At 46.0% G+C, this 23,623-nt stretch overlaps 1 non-coding gene and 1 pseudogene across 1 annotated transcript; both read right to left on the bottom strand.

Moving 5' to 3' along the window:
- Window positions 1–23,139: 23,139 nt before the first annotated feature.
- On the bottom strand, window positions 23,140–23,246 carry LOC124717553. The gene has a single exon (XR_007005808.1). It is a non-coding gene; the product is annotated as a U6 spliceosomal RNA (small nuclear RNA).
- Window positions 23,247–23,262: 16 nt separating this feature from the next.
- On the bottom strand, window positions 23,263–23,322 carry LOC124717560 (annotated as a pseudogene).
- Window positions 23,323–23,623: the final 301 nt, after the last annotated feature.

The raw sequence follows: 23,623 nt of genomic DNA, 5'->3' as shown, positions 1-23,623 counted from the left end.
AGCAATGATGGAAATAAAAGAAAGGTTCAGGAGTTGAATTAAAATAAAAGGTGAAAGGATATCAATAATACGATTCGCTGATGACATTGCTATCCTGAGTGAAAGTGAAGAAGAATTAAATGATCTGCTGAACGGAATGAACAGTCTAATGAGTACAGAGTATGGTTTGAGAGTAAATCGGAGAAAGACGAAGGTAATGAGAAGTAGTAGAAATGAGAACAGCGAGAAACTTAACATCAGGATTGATGGTCACGAAGTCAATGAAGTTAAGGAATTCTGCTACCAAGGCAGTAAAATAACCAATGACGGACGGAGCAAGGAGGACATCAAAAGCAGACTCGCTATGGCAAAAAAGGCATTTCTGTCCAAGAGAAGTCTACTAATATCAATGTCTTGTGACAGCCAGAGCGAGAGCACTAGCAGCAGCGAGTACTGTTTGTATAAAGCGTTTATTTTGCATTTTGTTTACGACCTTCCACTAAGGAAGGGATTCTATTTGTGTTTATCTGCTCTGCATAGCAACTAACAGTTCTTGATAAAACTTTACGTAGTTTTCGTGTTAGATTTCTTAGTGTTTTCTTGATCGTTTAGAACAGAAAGCGCCCTAAAACCGTCTTTTGTTTGTTTCGCGGCCGTTAGCCACTAGTCACTTGAATCAGCAGTTGTCTTGTGACAGCCAGAGCGAGAGCACCAGCAGCAGCGAGTACTGTTTGTATAAAGCGTTTTTGTACTTATTTGCTGCGCTTAGCTTTTAAATAGTTTTTCTGGGAAAACCTAGCGTAGTTTTCGCGTCTCGTATTTCAGTGAGTGTTTCTTGATTATCAGAGTAGCTCATCAGAAGATTATCTTGGGAATTTGTCACCGTATAGAGTAGGGTAAACATAGTCATGTGTAGGGACTGTGGTTATTGTGAGCGGACGCAAGGAGAATTGGCCACTCTTCGGGGGCAGGTGGAGGCTTTGTCTGTTAGGCTCATCGAGCTCGAGGCGCAGGCGTCGGCTCGTAGTGGCGTTGGGGCAACTGTGGTGAGACCTATGCCTACTTCGGTGGCCTTGGAATCACATGGAACCCCTGATGTCGCTGCGTCTTCCGGCAGTGAGCATCTTACCGGTCAGCCATCACTCCAGGGTGAATGGCGGACAGTGGTGGGCTCGCGCGTGCCTGGCCGAAAGGCGAAGGTGGGATCTGGCCGCGTGGCAGCTGCCTTACCCCTTTCCAACAGGTACGGGGTGCTTCCTAGTGGTGATGACATCGTTTCCGAGCCACCACAGGATGCCTCGCCTGTTGGGCCAGTGGCCGATTCTCCGGCAAGGTCCCGACAGTCACAGAGAGCGGGCCTATTAGTTATAGGGAGCTCCAACGTTAGGCGGGTTATGGAGCCCCTTAGGAAAATAGCGGGTAGGTCGGGGAAGAATGCCAGTGTGCACTCGGTGTGCTTGCCGGGGGGTCTCGTCCGTAATGTGGAGGAGGCCCTTCCGGCAGCTATTGAACGCACTGGGTGTGACCGGCTGCAGATAGTAGCACATGTCGGAACGAATGACGCCTGCCGCTTGGGTTCTGAGGCCATCCTTGGTTCCTTCCGGCGGCTGGCTGATTTGGTGAAGACAACCAGCATCGCACGCGGAGTGCAAGCTGAGCTTAATATCTGCAGCATAGTGCCCAGAGTCGATCGCGGTCCTCTGGTTTGGAGCCGTGTGGAGGGTCTAAACCAGAGGCTCAGACGACTCTGCGACTATAATGGTTGCAAATTCATCGACCTCCGTTATTGGGTGGAGAACTGTAGGGCCCCCCTAGACAGGTCAGGCGTGCACTACACACCGGAAGCAGCTACTAGGGAAGCAGAGTACGTGTGGCGTGCACACGGGGTTTTTTTAGGTTAGAGGGACCCCCCCTTGGGCGAAACGATAAAATACCTGACGGCTTACCAGAGAGGACATTATCATCGTTGATAAAGAACGTCCGTCCTCAGAGACCAAAAACAGGAAAAGTTAACGTAGTATTGGTAAACTGCAGGAGTATCCAGGGCAAGGTTCCTGAATTAGTATCTCTTATTGAAGGAAATAGTGCGCATATAGTATTAGGAACGGAAAGTTGGTTAAAACCGGAAGTGAACAGTAACGAAATCCTAGACACAGAATGGAATATATACCGCAAGGATAGGATAAACGCCAATGGTGGAGGAGTATTTATAGTAGTAAAGAATTCAATAATATCCAGTGAAGTTATTACCGAATGCGAATGTGAAATAATCTGGGTTAAGTTAAGTATCAAAGGTGGGTCAGATATGATAGTCGGATGCTTCTATAGACCACCTGCATCAGCAACCGTAGTAGTTGAGCGCCTCAGAGAGAACCTGCAGAACGTCGTGAAGAAGTTTCGTGATCATACTATTGTAATAGGGGGAGACTTCAATCTACCAGGTATAGAATGGGATAGTCACACAATCAGAACTGGAGCCAGGGACAGAGACTCTTGTGACATTATCCTGACTGCCTTGTCCGAGAATTGCTTCGAGCAGATAGTTAGAGAACCAACTCGTGAAGCTAACGTTTTAGACCTCATAGCAACAAATAGACCGGAACTTTTCGACTCCGTGAATGTAGAAGAGGGTATCAGTGATCATAAGTCAGTGGTTGCATCAATGACTACAAGTGTAATAAGAAATGCCAAGAAAGGAAGGAAAATATATTTGCTTAACAAGAGTGATAGGGCACAAATCGCAGAATATCTTAGTGACCACCATCAAACGTTCATTTCTGAGGAAGAGGATGTGGAACAAAAATGGAAAAAATTCAGAAACATCGTCCAGTACGCCTTAGATAAGTTCGTACCGACTAAGGTCCAAAGCGAGGGGAAAGATCCACCGTGGTATAACAATCATGTACGAAAGGTACTACGGAAACAAAGAAAGCTTCATCATAGGTTTAAGAGTAGTCGAATCATAGCTGATAAGGAAAAGCTGAACGAAGCGAAAAAGAGCGTAAAGAGAGCAATGAGAGAAGCATTCAACGAATTCGAACATAAAACATTGGCAAACAATCTAAACAAGAACCCTAAAAAGTTTTGGTCATATGTAAAATCGGTAAGCGGATCTAAATCCCCTATTCAGTCACTCGTTGACCACGATGGCACCGAAACAGAGGACGACCGAAGAAAGGCAGAAATACTGAATTCAGTGTTCCGAAACTGTTTCACTGCGGAAAATCGTAACACGGTCCCTGACTTCAGCCGTCGCACGGACGCCAAAATTGAAAATATTGAAATAAACGATATCGGAATTGAAAAACAACTGCTATCACTTAGTAGCGGAAAAGCATCCGGACCAGACGAGATACCCTTAAGATTCTACAGTGATTATGCTAAAGAACTTGCCCCCTTTCTATCAGCAATTTATCGTAGATCGCTGGAAGAACGTAAAGTACCTAGCGACTGGAAGAAAGCGCAGGTCGTTTCCATTTTCAAGAAGGGTCATAAATCAGATGCGAATAATTATAGGCCTATTTCGCTTACGTCAATCTGTTGTAGAATAATGGAACATGTTTTGTGTTCTCGTATTATGACGTTCTTAGATAATACAAATCTCCTTCATCATAACCAACATGGATTCCGCAAACAGAGATCATGTGAAACTCAGCTCGCCCTATTTGCCCAAGAAATTCACAGTGCCGTAGACACTGGCGAGCAGATTGATGCCGTATTCCTGGACTTCAGGAAGGCATTTGATACGGTTCCGCACTTACGTTTAGTGAAAAAAATACGAGCTTACGGAATATCGGACCAGGTTTGCGATTGGATTCAGGATTTCCTAGAAGAAAGAACACAACATGTCATTCTTAACGGTTCAAAATCTGCAGATGTAGAGGTAATTTCGGGAGTACCGCAGGGAAGCGTGATAGGACCTTTATTGTTTACAATATACATAAATGACTTAGTTGACAACATCGGTAGCTCCGTGAGGCTATTTGCAGATGACACGGTTGTCTACAAGAAAGTAGCAACATCAGAAGACTCGTACGTACTCCAGGAGGACCTGCAGAGGATTAATGCATGGTGCGACAGCTGGCAGCTTTCCCTAAACGTAGATAAATGTAATATAATGCGCATACATAGGGGCAGAAATCCATTCCAGTACGATTATGCCATAGGTGGTAAATCATTGGAAGCGGTAACGACCGTAAAATACTTAGGAGTTACTATCCGGAGCGATCTGAAGTGGAATGATCACATAAAACAAATAGTGGGAAAAGCAGGCGCCAGGTTGAGATTCATAGGAAGAATTCTAAGAAAATGTGACTCATCGACGAAAGAAGTAGCTTACAAAACGCTTGTTCGTCCGATTCTTGAGTATTGCTCATCAGTATGGGACCCTTACCAGGTTGGATTAATAGAAGAGATAGACATGATCCAGCGAAAAGCAGCGCGATTCGTCATGGGGACATTTAGTCAGCGCGAGAGCGTTACGGAGATGCTGAACAAGCTCCAGTGGCGGACACTTCAAGAAAGGCGTTACGCAATACGGAGAGGTTTATTATCGAAATTACGAGAGAGCACATTCCGGGAAGAGATGGGCAACATATTACTACCGCCCACATATATCTCGCGTAATGATCACAACGAAAAGATCCGAGAAATTAGAGCAAATACGGAGACTTACAAGCAGTCGTTCTTCCCACGCACAATTCGTGAATGGAACAGGGAAGGGGGGATCAGATAGTGGTACAATAAGTACCCTCCGCCACACACCGTAAGGTGGCTCGCGGAGTATAGATGTAGATGTAGATACCGGCCTTAATTTGAGGAAGAAATTTCTGAGGATGTACGTCTGGAATACAGAATTGTATGGTAGTGAAACATGGACTGTCGGAAAACCGGAACAGAAGAGAATCGAAGCATTTGAGATGTGGTGCTACAGACAAATGTTGAAAATTAGGTGGACTGATAAGGTAAGGAATGAGGAGGTTCTACGCAGAATGGGAGAGGAAAGGAATACGTGGAAAACACTGATAAGGAGAAGGGACAGGATGATAGGACATCTGCTAAGACATGAGGGAATGACTTCCGTGGCACTAGAGGGAACTGTAGAGGGCAAAAACTGTAGAGGAAGACAGAGATTGGAATACGTCAAGCAAATAATTGAGGACGTAGGTTGCAAGTGCTACTCTGAGATGAAGAGGTTAGCACAGGAAAGGAATTCGTGGCGGGCCGCATCAAACCAATCAGTAGACTGATGAGCAAAAAAAAAAAAAAAATGGAGACATTCAGTGGCGGACAGTTAAAAAGTTAATATAAAGTTAAAAGAACACAGCTGACAATTTGAAGCGCACTTAAAAACACTGGAGGCAAAAACAAGTTAAAAGCCGTCCACAGTATAAAAAGCACACGAACAATCATGGACGATATACAGGTTGAGCACACAATTAAAACCACATCATTTGATGATACTGTGTAACGGCACCAAACACAACACTAACACAGCACACTTAATAATGAATAAAAACTTGGGAGATCTGCCAGATGGGGGAGAGGGGGGGGGGCAAGGGAGAAGGGAAAAGTAGGCGAGAAGGAGGGGAGAGAAAGGGGAATGAGGTGGGGACGCGTCGATGGAGGACTGGTGAGGCAAGAGATGGGAGAGGAAAACAGCTGAGAATGGGGTGCAGGGACTCATGGGGAAGGAGGGAAATCCGCTCTGGGAAAAGGAGAGGAAAGGAAAAGGGGGGCCCTGGGGAGAGGGGGGAACAAGGTCAGGTTACAGTTGGTAGGAAGCGTAGATGTCACAGCAAAGTTCAACATCCGGGAGGGGCAGATGCTGGAAGTTGCCCTGACTAAGGAGATGGAGGGTGTGGAGGTGGAGAGAGGGAGGGATACAGCGATAGAGGCATGGTAAGGGGTGTGGAGAGGAAGGAGGAAACCAGGGGGTGAGGGATGAAGCCTATGGACAGTGTAAAGGATGTGGAGATGTTGGTGGAAAAGGAGGAGGTGGGGGAAGGGGATGAGGTCATACAGGAGTAATGTGGGGGATGGAAGGTGGATACGGAAGGCAAGGCAGAGTGTGTGGCGTTCTAGGATTTGGAGGGCCTTATAAAAGCGGGGGGGGGGGGGAGGGGGGGAGATTGGCAGAGATCCAGGCAACACTGGGATAACAGAGGATGGGGCAGATGAGGGATTTGTAGGTGTGAAGGATGGAGGAAGGATGTAATCCCCATGTCTGGCCAGACAGGACTTTCAAGAGGTGGAGACAAGCATGGTGAGGAGATGAGGGGTCCAGGTGAGGTGACAGTCAAGGGTGAGGCTAAGGTATCTCAGGGACGGTGTCAGCTGGATACGACAGCCATAAATGGTGAAGTAGAAATCGTGGAGACAGAAGGAGCAGGTGGTGTGGCCTATGATGATTGCCTGGGTTTTGAAGGGGTTGATACGAAGGAATCACTGTTACATGAAGTGTTGTCTAGGTGGGTTTGGAGGGACTGTTAAAGGGTAGGACAGAGAGCCAGGAAGGCGGTGTCATCAGCATATTGAAGGAGGTGGACAGGTGGGGGTGTCTTTGGCATATCTGCAGTGTACAGGAAATAGAGGAGAGGGGAGAGGATGAAAGCCCTGGGGGATGCCAGCAGTGGGATAAAAGATACAGGAGTTGGTGTCATGGAGGGTGGCATAGGAAGGGCGGTGTGAGAGGAAGGAAGCGACAAGACAGACAAAACTGACAGGCAGGGTGTAGGTTTGGAGTTTTTAAGAAGAGACCAGGATGGCATATGTGGTCCTAGGCATTTTGGAGATCAAGGGAAACAAAAATGGCAGAACGAAAGGAGTTACATTAGAGGGAAGTAAGGTGGACGAAGTTAAGGAGTCGGTCTTCGGCGGAGAAGGAGGTTCAGAAGCCACACTGGGTAAGGGGGAGGAGGTGGTGCTGATTGAGGTGGCAATGGATATGACAGGAGAGGATGGATTCGAAGACCTTACTGAAGATGGAGGTGAGACACATGGGACGATGTTGGGTTTGAGGAATAAGAGGACATGGGAAGTCTTCCACAGGCTGGGGTAGAAGCTGGTAGAGAGGATGAAGTTGTATAAATTGGCAAGGAGAGTCAGGAAGGAGAAGGAGCATTCTGTGATGTGGTAGTTGACACAACCGTGACCAGGGTCTGTGTTGCATTTAGGATAAGTGTAATGTCTTGTGCTGTGATTGTAATGTTGATGTTGGAGGGGAGTAACTGCCCCAAGTACTGGAGACTGGGAGCAAGTGGAGCGACCGAGGTATCGGCGCGTTCCATGACGATGGGGAAAAGGGAATAGTCAAAGTGGGGATCATCAGGGACAGATAAGACCTGAGAAAGGTGGGAAGCGAAGTCGTTGGCTTAATGAGGTTGTCGGGAAGGGTGGTCGTTATGGAGAAGGGAGCAGTGGGTAGCGAAATGGGAACCAGTAAGGCGATGGAAGGCTCACCAGTACTTGGAGGAGTTTACAGAGAGGGTGGCGTGTATAGGTCTGGCGCCAGTCCCAGCGTTTCTTTGCTGTAATAAGGTTCTGTATGTGTCGCTGTATTTGCCGGTGTGTCGGACTGTGTCCCTGTCACGAGTGGGCAGGAAGGAGCGATAGAGGTGGCAGGATTCACGGAGGGAGAGTGGGACGGTGGGGATGGATGGTTTTAGTGGGAATGTGGGCCTCCACTGAGTCAGTGATGGCCTTGTAAATGAAGGACGAGGCGTGGGCGATATCGTCAGGACGGTGATAGGTAAGCGCGTGGCTTTCGACCTGGGTGGTGATGGATTTCCGGTAGGCATCCCAGTTGGCGTGACTGTAGTCAAGGATTACTTTGGGAGGGGGTGCAGGGCGGGAAGCCGGAGGTGGGCGGTGGGCAGACATTGTGGTGTCACCGCCAGACACCACACTTGCTAGGTGGTAGCCCTTACATCGGCCGCGGTCCGTTAGTATACGTCGGACCCGCGTGTCGCCACTATCAGTGATTGCAGACCGAGCGCCGGCATACGGCAGGTCTGGTCCAGAGAGACTCCCTAGCACTCGCCCCAGTTGTACAGCCGACTTTGCTAGCGATGGTTCACTGTCTACATACGCTCTCATTTGCAGAGACGACAGTTTAGCATAGCCTTCAGCTACGTCATTTGATACGACCTAGCAAGGCGCCATATTCAGTTACTATAATTCATATCTTCAAGAATGTATTCTGAACAGGTAATATTGTGAATCATGTACCGTCAAGAGCGACGTTCATCATTAATGGATTAAAGTTAAGTATCAAACTAATTACGTCCGCTTTCTGAATTCTCATTCCTTGTCATGTTCTAGACCTCACGTCAGTATAGTTCTTCCCTCTTCACGCCAGCCTGCGTGAGGTAAAACGCGTGCATTTCGGACTCCACTCGTCACACGGTGTTGGCTCTTCTGCTAACACAACAGTTATGTTGGGAAGGATGGGGAAATGGTCACTACCTGTAGTGTCGAGGATGTCGACGGCGATACGCCCAAGGAGGTTAGCAGAGGCAAGGACTACATTGGGAGTGGTTTCGCTTTCAGGACGGGGAAATCAAACACGCCGCGGCGGTTCCTTTATACACCGACCGTGGGTGCCTCGCGATGCGCGGCTATAACTGGCCTCTAGCGACGGCCGCAACTTCTCACAGATGGTGAAAACTCGCGGAAGAGCGAAACAAGAACTGTTGTTTCTTAATGTCAAACGAAACAAGATACCAACTCTTACTTAAAGGATGCCGGCCGGAGTGGCCGAGCGGTTAAAGGCGCTCCAGTCTGGCACCGCGCGACCGCTACGGTTGCAGGTTCGAATCCTGCCTCGGGCATGGATGTGTGTGATGTCCTTAGGTTAGTTAGGTTTAAGTAGTTCTAAGTTCTAGGGGAGTTCCATAGTGCTCAGAGCCATTTTTTTGAACTTAAAGGATACCCCTTATCCCTGTTTATAATATTGTCAGATAGCTGAATTTCTGTGACTTCTTTCGCCACACAGTCCCAATACCGTGACGCAGATTTTTCTGGCTGAAATAAGCACGTGTGGCGATGATGCTCCATGCAACGATCCTGGAACGTACGTATAGTTTGTCCAATACAGGCTTTTCCAGAATGGTGGGGCATTCCTGCCTTTTGCGGGAAGCGCATCTTCAAAAATAGGAACCATTTTAAATAATTTTTATATTGAAAGTGTATTCCGTCCACCAGCTAAGACTGGAGCTCTGCTGGGCTCAATGAAGGATGATCTGGGTTTGAGAAAGCCCGGGGTCTACAAGGTTTCCCGCCATTGTGGAAAAGCCTGTGTTGGACAAACGATTCGTACGGTCCAGGATCGATGAGAGGAGCATCATCGCCACACGTGTTTGTTTCAGCCAGAAAAATCTGTAGTGGCGGAACATGACTTATTGAAGGACATAAAATGTTGTACAATGACACACAAGTAGTTCCCCCTGCGTCGCGATATTGGGACTGTGTAGTGAAAGAAGCCGTTGAAATATGGCTATCTGACAATATTATAAACCAGATGGATTTCAGTTCCGGCGACTTTGTGTGACGACCTACTCACCTGAAGATGGCGGCCAGGGGGACCGCCGAAATATTGTGTCCAGATGAGAATATGTTATGGCTGGAGACCCGAGATGAGCACAACAAATTATTATTACGCCGGGAAAGAATAAGCAGCCACCTAGCTGAGATGGCTTTTGGCTCCGATGATGGTCTGATCCCACACAGAAATCGATCGTCTCTAATAAAATATACTTTTACAGCTGTCTATTGCATAATGGAGTTCTGAACAACTATTAAAGTTTTACAACACCACCTCCATAAAATATATTTAATTATGTATGTCGGCCGCGGTGGGCCAGCGGTTCTAGGCGCTTGAGTCCGGAACCGAGCGACTGCCAAGGGTATAGATGTATGTGATGTCCTTAGGTTAGTTAGGTTTAAGTAGTTCAAAGTTCTAGGGGACTGATGACCTCAGATGTTGAGTCCCATAGTGCTCAGAGCCATTTGAACCATTTAATTATATATATAGACCGTTCATTCATCAAGGGGATCGAGAAAATAGACGATTTTTGCCTGTTACTGACCTAGATACTGCATAATATACACTCCTGGAAATGGAAAAAAGAACACATTGACACCGGTGTGTCAGACCCACCATACTTGCTCCGGACACTGCGAGAGGGCTGTACAAGCAATGATCACACGCACGGCACAGCGGACACACCAGGAACCGCGGTGTTGGCCGTCGAATGGCGCTAGCTGCGCAGCATTTGTGCACCGCCGCCGTCAGTGTCAGCCAGTTTGCCGTGGCATACGGAGCTCCATCGCAATCTTTAACACTGATAGCATGCCGCGACAGCGTGGACGTGAACCGTATGTGCAGTTGACGGACTTTGAGCGAGGGCGTATAGTGGGCATGCGGGAGGCCGGGTGGACGTACCGCCGAATTGCTCAACACGTGGGGCGTGAGGTCTCCACAGTACATCGATGTTGTCGCCAGTGGTCGGCGGAAGGTGCACGTCCCCGTCGACCTGGGACCGGACCGCAGCGACGCACGGATGCACGCCAAGACCGTAGGATCCTACGCAGTGCCGTAGGGGACCGCACCGCCACTTCCCAGCAAATTAGGGACACTGTTGCTCCTGGGGTATCGGCGAGGACCATTCGCAACCGTCTCCATGAAGCTGGGCTACGGTCCCGCACACCGTTAGGCCGTCTTCCGCTCACGCCCCAACATCGTGCAGCCCGCCTCCAGTGGTGTCGCGACAGGCGTGAATGGAGGGACGAATGGAGACGTGTCGTCTTCAGCGATGAGAGTCGCTTCTGCCTTGGTGCCAATGATGGTCGTATGCGTGTTTGGCGCCGTGCAGGTGAGCGCCACAATCAGGACTGCATACGACCGAGGCACACAGGGCCAACACCCGGCATCATGGTGTGGGGAGCGATCTCCTACACTGGCCGTACACCACTGGTGATCGTCGAGGGGACACTGAATAGTGCACGGTACATCCAAACCGTCATCGAACCCATCGTTCTACCATTCCTAGACCGGCAAGGGAACTTGCTGTTCCAACAGGACAATGCACGTCCGCATGTATCCCGTGCCACCCAACGTGCTCTAGAAGGTGTAAGTCAACTACCCTGGCCAGCAAGATCTCCGGATCTGTCCCCCATTGAGCATGTTTGGGACTGGATGAAGCGTCGTCTCACGCGGTCTGCACGTCCAGCACGAACGCTGGTCCAACTGAGGCGCCAGGTGGAAATGGCATGGCAAGCCGTTCCACAGGACTACATCCAGCATCTCTACGATCGTCTCCATGGGAGAATAGCAGCCTGCATTGCTGCGAAAGGTGGATATACACTGTACTAGTGCCGACATTGTGCATGCTCTGTTGCCTGTGTCTATGTGCCTGTGGTTCTGTCAGTGTGATCATGTGATGTATCTGACCCCAGGAATGTGTCAATAAAGTTTCCCCTTCCTGGGACAATGAATTCACGGTGTTCTTATTTCAATTTCCAGGAGTGTAGATCCAGAGAATTCCATAACTTTAGATAATGTTATAATATTGAAGTCGTTCAACACATGTCGAAAGAAATGTGTTCTTCGTATGATATAATTACAAATTAACAAATTTTCTGATTTTCTACTTTGCTTGTACTGTGGTTCCTTGCTTCTTGCCATATTCAAAGAGTATAGGTCAACCGGAAGTATGCTTTAGGTTTTTGATGAGTGAGTTTGCGAGTACACAAAAAAGTCACATAAGTGGGCGTATCTTTTTGTTGCACTGGTTTAGAAGCTTCAATTTTTTGCACCTCCAATGTCTTCGTATGTGACCCAAATTTGTATGTGACACAAATTTCAACTTGATAGGTCTACGCGTTCCTGAGAAAATAGGTTTTTAACAGTCGGACAGGCAGCCAGACATACAAACGGACGACAGAGTGATTCTATAAAGGTTCCGTTTTTATCACTTGAGGTATAGAACCCTAAAACACGTGGGAGGGGGAGTATTAGTGGTCAGTTACTAATTAGCGTAACAAAGACATGTTCTTATAACGAACTGGTGAGTAAGTAGCGGTGCTGATGTCTGTAGTTCCAAAACCGGTACTCAGGCGGGAAGGGAGAAGAGGGAAGAGAACAATGACGTATTTAGAGAGAGAGAGAGAGAGAGAGAGAGAGAATGGCTGTACAACAGAAAACTCTTAAGAGGTCCCATTAATGCTGCGTTGTCCCGGCACCTTAGCAGGGGGAGTGAGTAAGTGGGTAGGCCGGCTTTTGTGTGTGTGTGTGTGTGTGTGTGTGTGGAGACGAGTTTTCGGTCCACTGCCTGAGGAGAGTGCGAGGATATTTTTGCGCGACGGGCTAAATGGTTTATCTCCCGTTGCCATGTCAAATTTATTGGCCGCACACGTGCAACAAATGGCCGAGCATGTAAAAAGTTGGCCAAGGGGAGAAATGGAGCGAAGAAAAAGAAAGTAAGGTATGCAGTGTGATGGAAAACCAGTCCGTCGAGATACGTGCTCATGAAAGCTTGCGTTCATTCAAAACTGTGTACACTTCTTTGCAAGTGAATAGCAGACAGCGTTTCTTACCGCACTGAACCTAAATGTGTATGTACACTGAAGCGCCAAAGAAACTGGTATAGGCATGCGTATTCAAATACAGAGATATGTAAACAGGCAGAATATGGCGCTGTGGTCGGCAACGCCTGTATAAGACAGCAAGTGTCTGGCACAGATGTTAGATTGGTTATTGCTGCTGCAATGGCAGGTTATCAAGGTTTAAGTGAGTTTGAACGTCGGCGCACGAGCGATGGGACATCTCCGTACGACCATTTTACAAGTGCACCGTGAATATCAGGAATCCAGTAAAACATCAAATCTCCGAGATCGCTGCAAGAACGGGACCAACAACGACTAAAAAGAATCTTTCAACATGACAGAAGGGCAATCCTTCCGCAAAGTGGTGCAGATTTCAATGCTGGGCCATCAGTGTCAGCGTGCGAACCATTCAACGAAACATCATCGATATGGGCTTTCGGAGCCGAAGGCCCACTCGTGTACCCTAGATGACTGCACGATGCAAAGCTTTACGCCTCACCTGTGTCCGTCAACAGCGGCAATGGACTGTTAATGACTGGAAACATGTTGCCTGCTCGGACGAGTCTCGTTTGAAATTGTATCGAGCGGATTGACGTGTACGGGTATCGAGATAACCTCACGAATCCGTGGACTCTGCATGTCAGCAGGTGACTGTTCAAGCTGGTGGAGGCTCTGTAATGGCGTGGGGCGTGTACGCTTGGAATGATATTGTATTCCTGATACGGCTAGATACGACTCTGACAGATGACACATACCTAAGCATCCTGTCTGATCACCTGCATCCATTCATGTCCATCCATGTCCACTGGGCAATTCCAACAGGACAATGCGACACCCCAAACGTCCAGAATTGCTACAGAGTGGCCCCAGGAACACTCTTCTGAGTTTGAACATTTCCGCTGGCCCCCAAACTCTCCAGACATGAACATTATTGAGATTATCTGGGACGTCGTGCTGCGGCACTTCTGCGCCCTCGCGGAACCCTATATGACATTAGGCAGGCGTACCAGTTTCGTTGGCTCTTCAGTGTATGGTGCAAGAGGAATACGAAAGGCAACCGCGCGAGGATATTGAAATAATTCAGTGCTGACAAATGATAGGTGAATATTTGTGCGTAACTGGGACTCGAATTCGGATCTCCCACTTTACGTTAGCTGTTGCCTGAACAGCTTGGGCTATGCAATCATGCTTCCCGGCCAAACCAAATCCCCAAGCTGCCGCACACTGGCTTCATAGCCCCCACCCCCCTCATATCCATTTTCCTCGTTGCTTACAGCATCTTGGACAATTCCTAGAATAGGTGGAACCTAGGGAGCATCCACTCTGAAATATCATGAAATGCAGTCAAGGCTTTACTATTACGTGTGTATCTCTGCTCAGTTTGTGCACAGTGTCATTTACCTTGCTTACTGCAACTTTATTTTTACTAGCCGGCCGGAGAGGCCGAGCGATACAGTCTGGAACCGCGCGACCGGTTCGGTCGCAGGTTCGAATCCTGCCTCGGGCATGGATGTGTGTGATGTCCTTAGGTTAGTTAGCTTTAAGTAGTTCTATGTTCTAGGGGACTGATGACCTCAGAAAAGTCCCATAGTGCTCACAGTCATTTTTTTTTTTAATTTTTACTATTCGAATTTGGCCAAATTAGGAGTACGTGAAAGAACTGACTTATGACAAATTCTTTTCGTTTTTGTTTTGCTTTCTCCTGCACCTTAATCCTTGCTCTGTTGTTCTCTTCTTTCTTCGGTCCACATCCCATCTCTCTTCCTTCGTGTTTTCTTCTAGGACTGACTTCTTTCTCCTTTTTCCCCGAGGCAATAAAAAGCCCGAGATTGGGAAGGCCCCAGGCATCAGACATGATACCAGCAGAGCTCATCAAAGAGGGGGGAGACAAGACATATGGAGGGATAGCCGAATTGATAAAAGAGGTGAGGAGGAAAGAAGTAATGCCGGAGGAATGGAAAATTGCTGCTGTGTGTCCCATATGCAAGAGGGACACAAAATGTTGACACGGAACTATAGAGAGATATCTCTACTACGCACGTGACACGTGAATATTTGTACGTAACTGGAACTCGGATCTCTCACTTGACGCGAGCTGTTGCCTTAACACAAAGAATTGTGCTGAACAGGCTCAACCCATATATTGAACAAAGCTTAAATGTAGCACAAGCGGGGTTCAGAAAGGGTAAGTCAACAACCGACCACATGTTCACAGTAAGACAAGTACTTGATAAGAACTGGGAGCACAATCAGGATACTTTCTGTATGTTTATAGACTTAAACAAAGCATATGATAGCATAGTGAGACAGCAGATGTGTGGGATAATGACAGAGTGTGGGACACCGGACAAGCTGATAGCTAACTAAAATGTGTGTGATGGAGTCAAAGTGTAGACTGAAAGAGCAGTGAAACGGGAGATATTATATCACCAACATTGTTCAATTCGGCACTCAAAAACACCCTGTGGAGAGCAACATAAGAATCTGCAGGAGTCACCATACGGAAAAAGATAAATGTTCTGACTTTCGCGAACGATATTGTGGTCATAGGAAAGAGTATGGAAGACCTCCAGAAAATGGGAACTGCGCTCATCGAAGAAGCTATGAAAGTATGTCTAAGTGTAAGTTAAACTGAAATAAAGTTCATGATAATAGGAAGAAGAATTCAGTTAGGACCCAACCATCTAATAATCAGGAACCCAACGTTACATTCCTGGCCGATTAAAGTACTCGGTAGTGAAGCCACTTTATAAAAAGGGAGACAGGGATAATGTTGATAATTATAGACCTATTTCCATGCCATCGGTGTTTACTAAAGTTATCGAGAAGGTTGTATATACAAGGTTACTGGAGCATTTAAATTCACATAATTTGCTGTCAAATGTACAGTTTGGTTTTAGAAATGGTTTAACAACTGAAAATGCTATATTCTCTTTTCTCTGTGAGGTTTTGGACGGATTAAATAAAAGGTTGCGAACGCTAGGTGTTTTCTTTGATTTAACGAAGGCTTTTGACTGTGTTGACCACAAAATGTTACTGCAGAAGTTGGACCATTATGGAATAAGAGGAGTAGCTTACAAATGGTTCGCCTCTTACTTTAAGAACAGAAAGCAGAGGGTAATTCTCCGCAATACTGAGAGTGGTAGTGATGTTCAGTCCCAATGGGGCACTGTTAAGTGGGGCGTACCCCAAGGTTTGGTGCTGGGGCCACTGCTGTTTCTTATTTATATAAATGATATGACTTCTAGTATTACAGGTGATTCAAAAATATTTCTGTTTGCTGATGACACCAGCTTGGTAGTGAAGGATCTTGTGTGTAATATTGAAACATTATCAAAAAATGTAGTTCATGAAATAAGCTCGTGGCTTGTGGAAAATAATTTGATGCTAAATCACAGTAAGACTGAGTTTTTACAGTCTCTAACTCAAAATTTAACAAGAACCGATATTTTGATCAGACAGAATGGGCGTATTATAAGCGAGATGGAACAGTTCAAGTTCCTAGGCGTCCGGATAGATAGTAAGCTGTTGTGGAAAGCCCATGTTCAGGATCTTGTTCAGAAACTAAATGTTGCTTTATTTACCATTAGAACAGTATCTGAAATAAGTGACAGTTCAACACGAAAAGTAGTCTGCTTCGCATATTTTCATACGCTTATGTCATATGGTATTATTTTTTGGGGTAATTCTTCTGATTCAAAAAGGGTATTTTTGGCTCAAAAACGGGCTGTTCGAGCTATATGTGGTGTAAGTTCGAGAACCTCTTGTCGACCCCTATTCAATAGTCTGGGAATTCTGACATTGCCCTCACAGTATATATTTATATATAAATCCAGTTTTCATACTTTTGATCCCAAATTTTTCAGATTAATCTTCTTTCTTTCTCTTGCAAGTTATTTGTTTCGCTGTGTTTATAGCGAGCCATTCTGAGTTACAAATACACTCTGCCTCAGTCACCACATTGTAATGCCTCGCTTTTGTATTAATAGATAAGAATTTATGTAATAAGATCCAGTTTGCCGCTGGAGTATCTTAATTATCTATTTATCGTGCCATAGTCCGCAGCTCGTGGTCGTGCGGTAGCGTTCTCGCTTCGCGCGCCCGGGTTCCCGGGTTCGATTCCCGGCGGGGTCAGGGATTTTCTCGGCCTCGTGATGACTGGGTGTTGTGTGATGTCCTTAGGTTAGTTAGGTTTAAGTAGTTCTAAGTTCTAGGGGACTGGTGACCATAGATGTTAAGTCCCATAGTGCTCAGAGCCATTTGAACCATTTTTTATCGTGCCATATAAGACCAGCTGCGAAAGGTACACAATATTTTTTTAATATTGTTATAAGGTTGGTTAATCGTACCTTCGAATATACAAATTTTGTACTTACGTCCATATATCACAAGTGGCTGCTGTCACTCTGTCTTGTTTTAGAACTTATGCTCTAAGTTGTTTTGTGGTTTACTTACAGCATAATGGTCATAAATCTACACCACGTTCTAAAACGATACAGAAGGATAGTGACCACTGAGGGTATATGGACGGAAGTAACAAATCTGTATATCCAATTAACCAACATTACAATAAAATAAAAAAAATTGTGTAACTTTCACAGATGATCATCACAATAAAGGTACGTCATTAAACTACTATAACAGCAATACGGACTTTAGTATATAATGTCTCCAAGAGGGATCTTCTATACCAAAGGTCCAGTTGATCATAAATAGATTATGATATTTTATTGGACGAGTTTCAATTTTGAAACTTACCTTATTTTTCCATATTTTGACTCCACATGTCATGGTGCTCTGATAACGTTGGTCACATATACGGTTTCTTGAAACCAAATTTTTTATCGAGTTTTTTATGCTGAATTTTGGAGAATGTTTATCTGTTTGTACCTTGTAGGTTCTCTCCAAAGATCGATAAAACTTCAGCAAAAGGTAACCAGTCAATTTCAAGGTTCTCTTGCTCCTAAGTTTAACTTTCATTATGCCTTTTGTTGTGTTCCTTTTCTCCACTGAGTTACTACACTGAATTGCCAAAGAAACTTGTACAACTGCTTAACATCGTGTAGGGCACCCGCGACCACGTAGAAGTGCCGCAACACGACGTCGCATAGACTCGACTAATATCTGAAGTAGTTCTGGAGCAAACTGACACCATGAATCCTGCGGGGCTGTCTATAAATCCGTACGAGTACGATGGGATGGAGATATCTTCTGAACAGCACGTTGCAAGGCATCCCAGATACGCTCAATAATGTTCATTTCTGGGGAGTTTGGTGGCCAGCGGAAATTTTTGAACTCAGAAGAATGTCCCTGGAGCCACTCTGTAGCAATTCTGGACGTGTGGGTGTCGCATTGTCCTGTTGGAATTGCCCTAGTCCATCGTAATGCACAATGGACATGAATGGATGCAAGTGATCAGACAGGACGCTTACGCACGTGTCACCTGTCAGGGTCGTATCTAGGCGTATCAGGGATCGCTTATCCCTCCAACTGCACACGCCCCACACCATTACAGAGCCTCCACCAGCTTGAACAGTCCCCTGCTGACATACAGAGTTCATGGATTCATGAGGACGTCTCGATACCTGGTCGATACAATCTGAAACGAAACTCGTCCGGGAAAATCCCCACTTCATCGCTATCTCGGAGATGCTCTGTCGCACTGCTCGAGCGCCGACTGTAACACTACGTACGAACTCAGTTAAAATTTGATGACCTGCCACTGCCGCAGCAGTAACCGATCTAACAATAGCGCCAGGCACTTGTCTTATATAAACGTTGCCGGTCGCAGCGGCGTATACTGCTTGTTTACATATCTCTGTATTTGAATAAGCATGCTTATACTAGTTTCTTTGACGCTTCGGTGTACTTTCTCCAAAATGCATTTGAATAAGGATGATGGCCTTCCAACCCACGCCCCTCCCCCCGCCTCATGTTTTGGTAAGCACCTTTAATGCCACACTTTAATTAGGATCTACATCTACATCCCTGCTCTATAAGAAAATGAAGTAAGCATCTGGCTAGGGGCTCTCGTCGCGTAGACCAATCGCCTGGTGCAAGTCTTTTTAGTTGATACCACTTTGACGAGTTGTGTGTCAATGAGGACGAAAGGATGATGAGGACAATACACTACCCAGGCATCAGGGTGGAAGGGGGGGGGGGAGGGGGGAAATCTCCGACCAGGCCGAAAATCAAACACGGGCCCCTCGCATGGCATTTTGCCATGCTGATTCCTCAGTTATGGTTGCTGACATGTTAACTACTGTGAGGTCCATGGTATGGGGTAATTTCTGTTGTACCATACATTATGGTTTCTTTCCCCTTCAATCATGGATGGAGTGTGAACTGTTCTTTACATAACTCTTCTATAATTATCTAAATGTACACTCTGTGTACACAGACGTGAATACACGCGAATTCTGTGAAGATTAGTAAATAAATTTAAAATCAGAAACTCGGTGAGTGATTATTGCAGTTTCTGTCTCAATAATAGCCAGCTGTTATTTGTGTAATTTTACACACATTAAAAAATGTTTTACATCACCCCGGTATCCATATCTCCTGAAGATAGATGTTGGCTGTGGAAATTGTAGCACAGACACAGTCCCTTTGACTGTTCAGAGATGTCAATAAACCGGCCCAAAGATGTAAACAACTATGCATGAGCAGCGCGTATTAGACGGAGGGGGTCCGACAGCCGATCAGTTACTGTCATTCCACCAGGAAGGATATATACGGCTCTTGTTATCTGTAGTTCAACCATGCCTAGACGGTCAGTATCGCGGTTCGATCGCGTCCGCATTGTTACTGTGTGCCACGAAGGGCTCTCAACAAGGGAAGTGTCTAGGCGTCTCAGAGTGAACCAAAGCGATGTTGTTCGGACATGAAGGAGATACAGAGAGACAGGAACTGTCGACGATATACCTCGCTGAGGCCGCGCAACGGCTACTACTGTAGTGGATGACCGCTACCTATGGAAGTTCACTGAGGCTTTTTGCAGATGATGCTGCGGTGTATCGAGAGGTTGTAACAATGGAAAATTGTACTGAAATGCAGGAAGATCTGCAGCGAATTGACGCATGGTGCAGGGAATAGCAATTGAATCTCAATGTAGACAAGTGTAATGTGCTGCGAATACATAGAAAGATAGATTCCTTATCATTTAGCTAGAAAATAGCAGGTCAGCAACTGGAAGCAGTTAATTCCATAAATTATCTGGGAGTACACATTAGGAGTGATTTAAAATGGAATGATCAAAAAAGTTGATCGTCGGTAAAGCAGATGCCAGACTGAGATTCATTGGAAGAATCCTAAGGAAATGCAATCCGAAAACAAAGGAAGTAGGTTACAGTACGCTTGTTCGCCCACTGCTTGAATACTGCTCAGCGGTGTGGGATCCGTACCAGATAGGGTTGATAGAAGAGATAGAGAAGATCCAACGGAGAGCGCGCGCTTCGTTACAGGATCATTTAGTAATCGCGAAAGCGTTACGGAGATGCAGGAGAGACGCTCAGTATCTCGGTACGGGCTTTTGTTAAAGTTTCGAGAACATCCCTTCCCCGAAAAGTCAAGCAGTGTATTGCTCCCTCCTACGTATATCTCGCGAAGAGACCATGAGGATAAAATCAGAGAGATTAGAGCCCGCACAGAAGCATACCGACAATCCTCCTTTCCACGAACAATACGAGACTGGAATAGAAGGGAGAACCGATAGAGGTACTCAAGGTACCCTCCGCCACACACCGTCACATGGCTTGCGGAATATGGATGTAGATGTAGATGTAGATTATGGTTCGGAGGAACCCTGATAGCAACGCCACCATGTCGAATAATGCTTTTCGTGCAGCCACAGGACGCCGCGTTACGACTCAAACTGTGCGCAATAGTCTGCATGATGCGCAACTTCACTCCCGACGTCCATGGCGAAGTCCATCTTTGCAACCACGACACTATGCAGTGCGTAGAGACGGGTCCAGCAACATGCCGAATGGACCATTCAGGATTGGCACCATGTTCTCTTCACCGATGAGTGTCGCATATTCCTTCAGCCAGACAATCGTCGGAGACGTGTTTGGAGGTAACTCGGTCAGGCTGAACGCCTCAGACCCACAGTCCAGCGAGTGCAGCAAGGAGGAGGTTCCCTGCTGTTTTAGAGTGGCTTTACGTGGGGCCGACGTACGCCGATGGTGATCATGGAAGGCGCCGTAACGACTGTACGATACGTGAATGCCATCTACCGACCGATAGTGCAACCATATCGGCAGCATATTGGCGAGGCATTCGTCTTCGTCGACGACAATTCGCGCCCCCATCGTGCACATCTTGCGAATGAACTCCTTCAGGATAACAACATTGCTCGACTAGAGTGGTCAGCATGTTCTCCAAACGCGAACCCTATCGAACATGCCTTTGATGGATTGAAAAGGGCTGTTTATGGATGACGTGACCCACCAACCACTCTGAAGGATCTACGCCGAAGCGCCGTTGAGGAGTGGGAAAGTCTGGACCAACAGTGCCTCGATGAACTTGTGGACAGCATGCCACGTCGAATACAGGCAAGCATCAGTGCTAGAGGACTACTGGATATTAGAGGTACCGGTGTGTACAGAAATCAGGACCACCACATCTGAAGGCCTCGCTGTACGGTGGTAGAACACACAATGTGTGGTTTTCATGAGCCATAAAAAGTGCGGAAATTATGTTTGTGTTGATCTCTTTTCCAGTTTTCTCTACAGGTTCCGGAACACTCGGAACCGAGGTCAAGCTGAACTTTTTTTTGACGTATTTCCGTGCACAATCTTTCTGAGAAAAACACTTAGTGGTCTAAAGAATATGCTACATGACAAAAAAGGGAAATAGTGGGAAAGAAAGGCGGAAAAAATTGAAACGTCGTGGGATGAAGGTGTCAAATTTGAGTATGGACCCACTTGTCGGTATGACGCTGCACTCCATTTGACCTGGATGCATGCAGTGATTTGATTAGGAATGATATCATGAAGTCGTTATAGCCTTTCGTTTTAACTGGCCCTTTATATCCTGAATGCCGTCACTGGTATGGAGCTCGCATCCGAGCGAGCTGATCACAAACATGTTGTATTGCGGACAGATCTGGGGATCTTGCTGGCCTTGGAAGTACCTCAACAACATGTTAACAGTTCATACAGACATGTGCCATGTGAGGACGAGCATTGTCCTTTTGAAAAAATGCCACCAAGATGTTGTTGCATGAGAGGTAATACTTGACGAGTAACACTGCTGTCCCTCTCAAAAACATTGTGGTAAAGGGACTGAGACGCCCTGCTAAAGCCGCAGGACAGGCAGGTAGTCTAAGTTGAGGAAAGGGGCCAAAATAAGCGGCTGTCAGTTATTTTATCAAACATTACAAGAGCCAAGAAAAATTTAAAAAGCTTTAGTTTTGGAACTTCATTAGCTTTAGTTTTGGAACTACAGCCGATTTTGAAATTAAGTTGTTTGCTCTTAAAGTGCCAGATTCCTGGGCCTTCAGCTTAATTACGGAACTGTTTTAAACGAAAATCAGAAGACCGAAACAAACTGCAAAACGATTTAGAAAAGATATCTGAATGGTGCGAAAATTGGCAGTTGACCCTAAATAACGAAAAGTGTGAGGTCATCCACATGAGTGCTAATAGGAACTCGTCGAACTTCGGTTACGCGATAAATCAGTCTAAACTAAAAGCCATAAATTCAACTAAATACCTAGGTATTACAATTACGAACAACTTAAATTGGAAGGAACACATAGAAAATGTTGTGGGCGACGGTTCGAATACAACCGACACTTATTTTTTAATCTATATTTTTTCATCACATAATTTACTTTGTATGACATTTGAAAGGTAATATAATAAAAAATACCGCTTGCGTTTTCATGAAGTTGTAGTAAATTTCATATGTCATTTGATTGTTTACTTTTTAAATTATATTTTCAAGGGCGAGGGACAGGCTTGGAAGGCCCAAGCCAAACATCGATGAATGATGATACGAATGACTTTATTCAGATTCTATAATACAGTGAGTCGCAATGTGCCAGACCACAAGATTAATGTACAACTACTCGTGGGATGTGCACTCGACGTCACGCGTCGCTGGATGGAATTTGTCACACGGACATGGAAAACGTAAACTGAAACGGCATCTCCTACATCGAATGAAAGCAGTTTTCCCGCATTTACAGGTAATGTTCACAGTTTCTAAGGGTAAATACACCTTGCTGACATTTAGAAAATTAAATAATGTGACCAGTACCGAAAAAAATTAATAATTAAGTTTGTGCGGGAGTCGGATCGTCGCCTCATACACGTTCGCCTTACAAAGCTCGAACGATAACCACCTTTTTTGAAATTTCATTTTGTTCATTGCATTTGTTAGGCGCGGGCGTCCCGTGACACCCGTTCAAGTTCATCGTTAATCCATTCAGACAGGTTTTTTTTTATTGCAGAGGGCAGCCAACCCTCTAACCGAACACGCTAAGCTACCGTGCCAGCTGTCTCGTACACGTTCGGCTTACGGCGTTCGAACGCTAACCATTTGACCACTTTTGTGGAATGATTCATGATTTTGCGTGGCATCCTTGCGCGGGAGTCATGTCAATCTTCTCTGTATCGTTTCAATTTTAGTATATGTAACACCGAAGCGAGTACTTTCATGATTTCGTATGTCATGCTAATCTTCTCTGTATCGTTCCAAATTTAGTATATGTACCGCCTAATCGAGTACAGTCACTTGATGAGCATGAACTCTAACGTCCGGCACCTACGTACAGAGACGCGTGTAACTTTTCTTGAGATTCTCTCGGAACTGCCTGAGTAGTGCACCTCACATTATGTTATTGTAATGGTCTACTAAAGGTGTACAAAGTTTGAAGTAAATGCGTGATCTCCCCCCTCCCCCCCCCCCCTCCGTTGCCTCCCCTTGTGAGTAACGCCGGCTGTTCGCACTTGGAACATTTTACTCTCCCGTTTCCTTACTAATTTGCCGCGTTACAATAGTCTTAGCTCAATTAATGTAGCGTTGCTGT

Source organism: Schistocerca piceifrons, chromosome 9 (assembly GCF_021461385.2).
Source record: "Schistocerca piceifrons isolate TAMUIC-IGC-003096 chromosome 9, iqSchPice1.1, whole genome shotgun sequence".
In the NCBI taxonomy this organism is placed as follows: Eukaryota; Metazoa; Arthropoda; class Insecta; order Orthoptera; family Acrididae; genus Schistocerca; species Schistocerca piceifrons.
The sequence above is the reverse complement of the archived record's forward strand: the minus strand, read 5'-3'. Positions and strand labels throughout refer to the sequence as shown.